This window comes from Octodon degus, unplaced genomic scaffold, assembly GCF_000260255.1.
Source record: "Octodon degus isolate 3935 unplaced genomic scaffold, OctDeg1.0 scaffold00070, whole genome shotgun sequence".
NCBI lineage: Eukaryota > Metazoa > Chordata > Mammalia > Rodentia > Octodontidae > Octodon > Octodon degus.
The window spans coordinates 7,717,160-7,725,534 of NW_004524646.1; the positions used below are offsets into that span (position 1 = coordinate 7,717,160).

Sequence of the window (8,375 nt, forward strand, 5' to 3'; positions counted from 1 at the left end):
AGTGCTGAGACTGCAGCTGACCCAGACTGCTTTGGACAGCCTGAGGCTATCCCTGCATCCAAGCTGCCCTTATGAGAATGGGTCTTTTCCTTTTCTCTTCTTTCTTGGAGCTGCAACTGAAACCATCACCTCGAATGCTAAGCACACACTCCGATTAGCCCTATTCTCAGCTCTGACACAAAACTTTTGATGTCAAAGACTGAACTCAGGCCCTTGTGCTTGCCAGGCAGGCGCTTGTGCCACTGAGCTATCTCCCCGGCCTTGACATGAGATTTTTGAATCAAACAATGGAGCCAACACAAAGTGAACTTTGCCTCCCGAAGGTCATACTGAGTAAAGGCTGACAGGAGAGCGCAGTGCTGGCCCGGGAGTAGGGGGATGCTCCTGCCACTGCCCCACAGAGCAAGGGCTGCACCAGGGGCCCTGGGGAGACAAAGGGCCCCGAGAGGCATCCTTACTGCTTGGGCACCAGGGTGCTTAGCCCTGTGTGGGGTCTACTGCCACCGACTGGAAGTGGGCATGAGTCACACAGAGGGGTCACCAGACGCCCCCTGAGCTGGGGCCCTGAGGGACACTGAGGGGGCCCACAGAGGAAGGGACACTCTAGCCTCACCCTGCAGGATGAGCAGAAGTGGGGAAGGTGGAAAGAGTAGACCAAGTTGAGGCTGCAGAGTGGGATGCAGGATTGTCAACAATGAAGGGGGTGATGCTGAGCAGCACAGGACTCCAGTGCCTGTGTTGATTCTACCCTGTGGGCAACAGAGAGCCAGTGAAGATTCCAGAGTGAGGGACGGGCAGGGACTGGTCAGCAGCCGGTCTCACCGGCAGTTGAAGCAGCACCTGACCACGTATCTGGAAATCACACTGGACAGAGCAGCATGCTTGCCACACAGAACCTGAGAGCACATGCCAGGAAAAGCCTGTAAATCATGTCATCCTAAAATGTCCTTTGTGCTTCAAACCTGCTCTTCACAAAAGGGTCAAGAGTTTAAGCAGAAGGATCTTTTCTCAGTGACTGATGAAACCTCATACATCCACTAGCTGCAGCGAGCAGCCTCGTTGCTCCCAGGGCGTCTGTCCCCACAGTCCCTTTCCAACAAAACACCAGCCATAAACACCTCGGCCAAGCCTCAGCTCATCTGGGACCTTCAGATTGGCCCAAGGGAGGGGAGTGCCAGGTCAGCTCTGGCTGTGAGAGGGGCTCCCATGGGTCAGATGAAAGTCTGCTTATGGAGGCCAGCCTGGAGACGTACGTGTTCCTTACCGCACTGAGCCACTGCACCACCACATAGATGGGGAAACTGAGGCCCAGAGAGGCCAGCTGTCCTGCCCAGGCCAGCCAGCTCATGGACATTAACTCAGGAACAAGGCTGGGCCCTGTCTGGCCCCAGGGTCGACACCATGCTGTGAAAGTCCCCAAAATGAGGAAGTGAGGCAGGAAGGCAGGAGCGGGGTTCCTCTGAGTCAGAGCGGAACTTCCCATCACCCCCAGTGGCGGTAGAGACAGGCAGGGTGACAGGGATCGGGTGGCTCGGGCTGCACAGGTGCCACCCCACGAAGAGAGACGCTCAGGGGGCTCCCCCAGGCACAGAGGGGCAGCCCTGCTGGGTACTGACCCAGCTCCTCCCGGAAGAGCCGAGCCCAGGGGGGCTGGCAGCCTGCTGACCTCACTTAGGCCCAGACGTGGTCAAGAGGCCGGCTCCCCGCTCCAGGACAGGGTGAGCAGGCACAGTGGGGCTGGGCTGTGTTCACCTCCTCACCCGGCCCCAGCAGGTCTGCCCCTCTCCTCTTCAAAGCTGGGAGACGCTGGGTTCATTTGATGACAAATCTGTTTCCACGCCTACTCCGGGCTGTGATCGGTGGCGCCCAAGATCAGAAACCGACGAGCGAGGCTGGATCCTGCCTCGCTCAGGGTGCTTCTGTTCAGGGGTGGCTACAGCTTGCTCTTTCTTGTTTCTTCTACAAGCGGGCAAAGCAGCCCACACATGGGGCCTCCCTCTCCAGGCTCCAGGGCATTCACTGCCCTTCTGACAATGCTTTGGGCCCCTGGATGGCCCAGAAGCCCCGGAACCTGAGCGGCACTGGGAGCAGCCTCAGCCTGCCGTGAGAACCTCGATATCCATCAGCTTCCCAGCGCCCAACCCAGCGACCGAAGACCAAGGTTGCCCCCGGCGACAGAGCTATATTCGTCCCGCAGCTGCTCTCCGAAAACGGCCCAGAACACTCCACGGCAGCGACGGCTAGAGCTTTACTCAACCTTTCCCTTCTGCTGGCCGTACGTCGTCCCGTTTTTTTGTTGGTGGTGCTTCTCCTTCCCCACAGAACACGTGCTAAATTTCTCATTTAGCTAACAACGGTCCGCCCGGATCAGGGAGTTTGCTGAGCTCGAGGGCTACTCCTACACTGCCCGACCCACAGGGCATTTTTCCTTATTTCCTTAGGCCCCTGCGCTTTCTTCTGTGCACAGGCAGCTGGGCCATTCCAAACAAAGAAACAACATCTGTGGTCACTTGGCCTGTGTAGTCTGTCACAGAGGCCCAGAGCTGGCCAAGTCTGGCCAGGGTGGGCTGCAGCAGGTGCGCTCCAGGCTCCACAGAGGTCCTGGGACCCTGTCCTCACGCACCTGCGCAGGGCCCTGGAGCCAGCCTGCAGATCCAGCCCCGACTGTGCAGCCTTGCTACTCTGCTTTGGCTTCTCATCTAAGATTCAGGCAAGGATGGTTGGAGTCACAGCAGACGGCAGGGGCTACGCCCACGTTTACTAAGTAACACTGTTGCGAGTGGAGCAGACAGGCAGCGTAACTGTCGCCAGGAAAAGCTGTGACTTCCGGCCCTGCGCCAGGGCCTCTGCAGGGAGGGAGGTGATGACTGACGCCCTGAAGGAGGCTGAGAAGGCAAGAGCAGGCTGCAAACACAGCTTTGCCAGCCCCCGTTTCTGTTTCTGTCACAACTCTTCAGCCAGTCTCGGCAGCGTGAAAACAGCCGGAGCAGGCTCATGATCCAACAAAGCCTGACTACAGAGGCAAGTGGCTCAGGGCCAGTGGAAAGCCTGCCACCCAACATCAAATTCCAGGATGAAATGAACGAATGAACGCCGAAAAAGATGGAACTCTCTTACAGCACCCCCAATCCCAGCTCCCCCATTGGCACATTTTAAAAGTTCAGTTCCCTGAGGGAGTAGTCGCTGTTTCCTCTGGTTTTTGTTTTGTTTTGTTTTGTTTTGTTTTGCAGAACCGGTATTGAACTCAGGCCCTTGCGCTTGTTCTTTAGTGAAAGGCCTTTAAAGTTGTGTTCTAGAAACAAGTTTAAAGATTTCAGCAGGGCTCCTGTAATCCCAGCACTCAGGAGGCTGAGGCAGGAGGATTGCTGCAAGTTGAAAGGCAGCCGTCAACTTTACAGTACTTTATAGTGAGTTCAGAGGCAGCCTGAACTATACAGCAAGACTTTGTCTCAAAAAACAAAAAAGAAAAACAGGAAAGATTGCAGGTGGCACTTGTGCTAAATGTCTGCAATCCCAGCTGCTGACAGGCTGGTGCATTTGAGGCCAATCTAGGTCACTCTGGGAGACCCACTCTCAAATAAAAATTTTTCAAAAGATCTGGGACTGTCGTTCACTAGTAAAGCATTTGCCTAGCATGTGCAAGGCCTGTACCACAAGCCAAGTATGGAATAAAAGGGGGAAAGAAAAGATTTTCCCCAGCATGGTGGCCATACCTGTATTCCCAGCACTCAGAGACTAAAGCAGAAAGACCACCATGAGTTTAAGGCCAGCCTGAACTATGTAGCAGGACCCTGTCCCCAAATAGCCAAACCAAACCAAACAAAAAAGGATTTTACTCATGCTGGCTCCACCCACAGCATGCACTGAGACAGAACTGAGACCTGGTGTGGTGCTGAGAGCCTGTAATCCCAGCTCTTGGGAGGCTGTAAACAGGAGAATCACCACAAGTCCGATCTATATAGTGAAACCCTGTAGACTCTGTAGTGAATACAAAAAGAAGGAGGAGAAAGGATTTTACAGTTAAAGTCCCATGAGACTTTCAGGATAGGATAAATGAGTATTACCCAGCATTCACATTCTGCTACACAGAAAATGTAGGGACAATCTGAAACTGGAGTTTCTGTCTCTTAGCTATGTGACCTTGGGCAAGGTTATTAACCTTTCTGTTTTTCGGTTTCCTTACTTACAAGGAGGATGACAACACCTATAAGCATGCAGAGCCTGACACAGAGCCCGAGGCACAGGACCTCTCACCCCTGCAGACACTGACTGTGCCCTAAGCAGGATGGGGTTGACCAGAAAGCCCAGCACCTTCACTTTCCTTGCACAATGCCCACACCAAGATTCCAAAAATAGATGCAGCCCTTAACCTACAAATGGAACCCAGGACCCTGCAGCCACAGGAGGACCAGGCACCCCGGGGTCTGTGGTTTTGTGGGAAATCAGCCCTTCCAAAGCAGCAAAGACCAGAGTCCCTGTGCAGCAGAAAACAACCTCATAGGCCCTTCTGACTTAGCCCTCCAGGGGCTCGCTGCAATAAACCCACAGTGCTAAGCACAACAGGGTCTACCCTGGCCATCTCTGCAGCCTCCCCTGCTGCTCACAGCCTCCCCCCCACCCCCCGTTTTTGCTCCTGCTGGTCTCTCAGCCCTTTTCTGCTCTGGCATCGCTGCCTCCAAGAAGCCTTCCAGGATTTGTCAGGGGTTAGAAACCTGGGAGCCAGGATCACCATCCCTACCAGGTAACAGCAGCGCTAGGTGTTGCTACACTGCCCTTTTTGAGCCCTCCCACCCACAGCTGGACAGAAAAGCTTTACTCCTTTGCATAGTTTTAAAAAAGCCTGTGGTTAGGTTCAGAGTGGTGAGGCAACCTGGCCAAGGTCACAGAGCAAGCAAATCCACTGTCTTGCTCTCTCAACAGCTCCTAGCAGAGAGTTCAAGAAGTTTTAAATCATCCCCATTCTGGGGGGACTACAAGGTGACATCCGCCAAGTCATTGAAAGGGTCCACCTTCCTATATCCCTCACACCTGCTTCAGGGCCCCCAGCTTTCCAGCTCCCTGGAGACCTTGTCCTGGAGCTGCCACCTCCCAAGGAGTCCAAGGGCATCGCTAAGCAGCCTTGTAGATTATAATTAGTGCATGTCTGTGCCTGCCAGCACTTCAGGCACCAGGTTTACAGTGTGTCCTGGGATGCCAAAGGTGCCGCCTGGAGACAGGCTTTTGTCCCTCTGCTCTCCTTGGCCCCAACACACAAAGGTCAGTAGGGCTGAGCAGGCTCTGGAACCCCCAGGCCTCGGCACCCTTCGCGGCCCTCATCCTGGCATTGGACAGCCATGCTGCACTCTTCAGGGCCTGCATCACCCCGCCACCCGCAGCTTAGGCCCTGGAAAGTGGGGGCAAGGCTGTGTCTGGGGCTAAGCCCCTGTCACACTTGCAGACAGCACCCAAGCACCGCTTGGCCTCCTCTGTTCCTCACCCTGCAGCTGGCTGCATCTCGGCCATGAGCAGCTCATGGTCTGCCCCAGAAGGGACCTGGGTCCTTCCAGCCCTGAGCAGAGAACCCACACCCCTCCCCTAGCTGGAGAAGACGACAATCAGCATGTGAGCTCCGTTCTTCGTACTACCAGTGCATGTGCTGGGGGGACACACAGTCACACAGGTATACACACACACACACACACACACACACACACACACACACAGCCTCCCGCCCCAGCACAAACCACTATGTGCTTTCCTGAACATTTTCTCCCTCCTCTCAGACAATGCTGGCTTTGATGGGTTTCCTCAAAGGGACTCATGGTCTACATGTTTTGCATGAAAGGCAAATGTCACTGTCCCCAAGTGGAACACACTGAGCACTGGCACTGCCGGCACCAGGGAGGGGTGAGCTTTCCGCCTCCTGGGAAAGGGCCTTGGCTTCTCCTTGGTCAGGAACATCAGATGTCTTAGTGTTTACTTCCTGCTTGCTCAGGGACCCCAACTCCTTCCAGGACACCAATTCATCAGCACCGTGACTCTCCCAGTCTTGTCTGGTGCTCCTGCCCCACTGCCTAAGACACCGCCAGGCTCACAGGAGGCTGCCACATGGGGTTGGTGAGAGCATGATGCGTGAGGGAACAAATGAATGAATCTGTGTCCCTTCCGTCACAATGCCCTTCAGGGCCTCCAGCCGCTCCACAGGCCAGTGCTCAGTTAGGGACCTGGTTCTGCAGCCCAAGGCCTGGTGGTCAAGAGAAGAGTCACACAGCAGGGAGTTGGGCAGAAAGGACAGGGAGGTGGAGGTGGCCTAGGGAGGGATGGGTGAGCTTGCAGGAGGGGAAGCAACCTGCAAAGCAGCGAAGCATGAATCAGCACTGAAGTCACTGTCCCTCTGAGGCAAGGAGGAAGTGGAGGGGAGACCTGCCCATCCATTCACGCGGCAGATCAGCCGGGCAGTTCTGCAGCTCCTGGGGGACTCCCAGGGGGATCAGGGGACAAGGTGTGAGTGGTCAAGTCTGGGGCAGCACTGAGGCTCGGGGACATGATGAACAGTGCTGAGCTGCACAGTGGAGGGACAGACCTGGGATGACACCCCCACCCCCACCCCACATCCCCACTTGGGTCTTGCAGACACTTTTCAGGTTTCAAAAGACTGGGTCCCAGGAAACCCTTGTTTGTGCAGCGCAGGGACAACGGGCCTCCTACCTCCAGCTTGAAGCCCCCTCGCAAGCCCTACCCAGCCTGGCCTCTTTGCCCATCACCAGTCTTCAGCAGCTGGGTGCTCAGATCAGCCAGGGCGGGGGGCCAGCAGGCAGGGAGGACTGCGTATCCCTGTGCTTCTGTGGCAGAGGCAAGGGGCGGGCAGAACCCAGGCCAGCCTACTGGCCCTGCTGGTTCCTAATCACAGCCATGCAGCCACAGTGTCCTTTGTCCCTTATCTCCCAAGCCCCACGCTCAAGGACAGGCACCCTCCTAGCTGTTTTGTGCCTTGAGAGTGATGCACCATGGTAGGAGTCCAACACACACACACACACACACACACACACACACACACACACACACACACAGGCATGGAAAACTGAGGCAACAGGCATGGAAAACTGAGGCAACAAACAACCAGTAGGGAAACTTCCCTTTCCACATACAGAAAGTAAAATAAAGATGGAAACCTGTGAGCAACTCACCTCCAGTCTGTTTCACAAGATTCCAAACTTCAAATGGCTACCTCAGAGTCTTATTTTCCAGAACCTTCTTCGTTGGCCCTGTAGAAACTCTGAAAAATTTCAGGTCTTCCCCAAATGTGTGTTTCTAGTCTGGGACTTCTAACCTAGATCTCAGTGGAGAACACCAAGCACTCCCCAGCCATGTTCACAGAAAACCCTCTCCCAGGGCCGCCCCAATGTCTGTGAGGCAAAGACAGGGCCGCCCCAATGTCTGTGAGGACCACTCCCAAATGAGGCTGGTTCTCCCAAGAGCATGAGGCACAGCGAGATGGAGTTACAAGAGCCTGGCTTCACCCGTGAAATGCTAATGATTAAATTAATCCTGTCTTCAAGCTCCTAGATGAGCTAGACATAATCTTCCCACAGGTTCCCGGAAAGGTCACACTGAAACAGCTGGGCCCTTGGGATCACATCGCTTATTATGGGCAACCTTAGGCTCCCCAACTTCCTGGCCTTCCTTTCTATCACACTGCCTGGGCTGTGCAGGGGTTCAGCGACTGGCTCAGGAAGGCAATGCTATCCATGGCTGTGTTCCCCTGTTAAACCCCCAGCGGTCAGAGAAGCAGCCAACCTCTGGGGCAAGTAGGCCTCACACCAGGCCCGAGCTGAGCCTTTGGGGGAGCATTTTGCTGAGGCTGTCAGCTCCTCATGAAGGAAGAACAAGATTCAGAGAGGTGAAGCCCAAGGCTGAGCCCTGTTTTAGAAGTATCCTTCGGAGAGCTGGAATAGTTTGGCGAAAGGACTACCACAATCACTGGAAATAGAAAGTCAGGGTGACTCTTCAGAGACACAGATAGGTGCCACCAGCCCTGGGCCAGGAAGTTCTAAGCCCATCAAGTTGTGTTTCCAGGCTCTGGTGGAGAGATCGGACCTAGGGTGGCGCTAGGGCCCACCTCCATCTGAGATGTCCCTGGCTTTGGACTGAGCGGGGCCAAGTCTAGGGTGTGCAGGCGCCTGGCTGGAAGCACCCTTGGAGCCCTGTGGTTCCAAGTTCTGCACACTATGGCAATGGGACGTAGGCCACAACTGCACAATTACTTTATTCTTACTAGTTTTAAAATTTGATCCATTTAGGGCTGGCCAGATAGCTCAGTGGACTAAAGCACCTGCTTAGGCAGAGCACAGGGGCCGGGGTTCAATCCCCAGTGTGCCGTGCCAGCCCCACCCCCC

General features: G+C 55.1%; 1 protein-coding gene across 2 annotated transcripts in view; it reads right to left on the bottom strand.

Annotated features, from left to right (window-relative positions):
• Syne3 (spectrin repeat containing nuclear envelope family member 3) overlaps positions 1–8,375 on the bottom strand; it is a 78,808-nt gene that overhangs the window by 62,498 nt on the left and 7,935 nt on the right. Inside the window, exon 1 of one of the 2 annotated variants that reach the window (XM_023719695.1) lies at positions 7,167–7,226. The exons of the other annotated variant lie outside the window; for it this stretch is intronic. The gene's annotated coding sequence lies outside the window, so the exon portion shown is untranslated. Of the gene's footprint in view, positions 1–7,166; positions 7,227–8,375 lie in introns of those variants that run through there. 2 annotated transcript variants of the gene reach the window in all.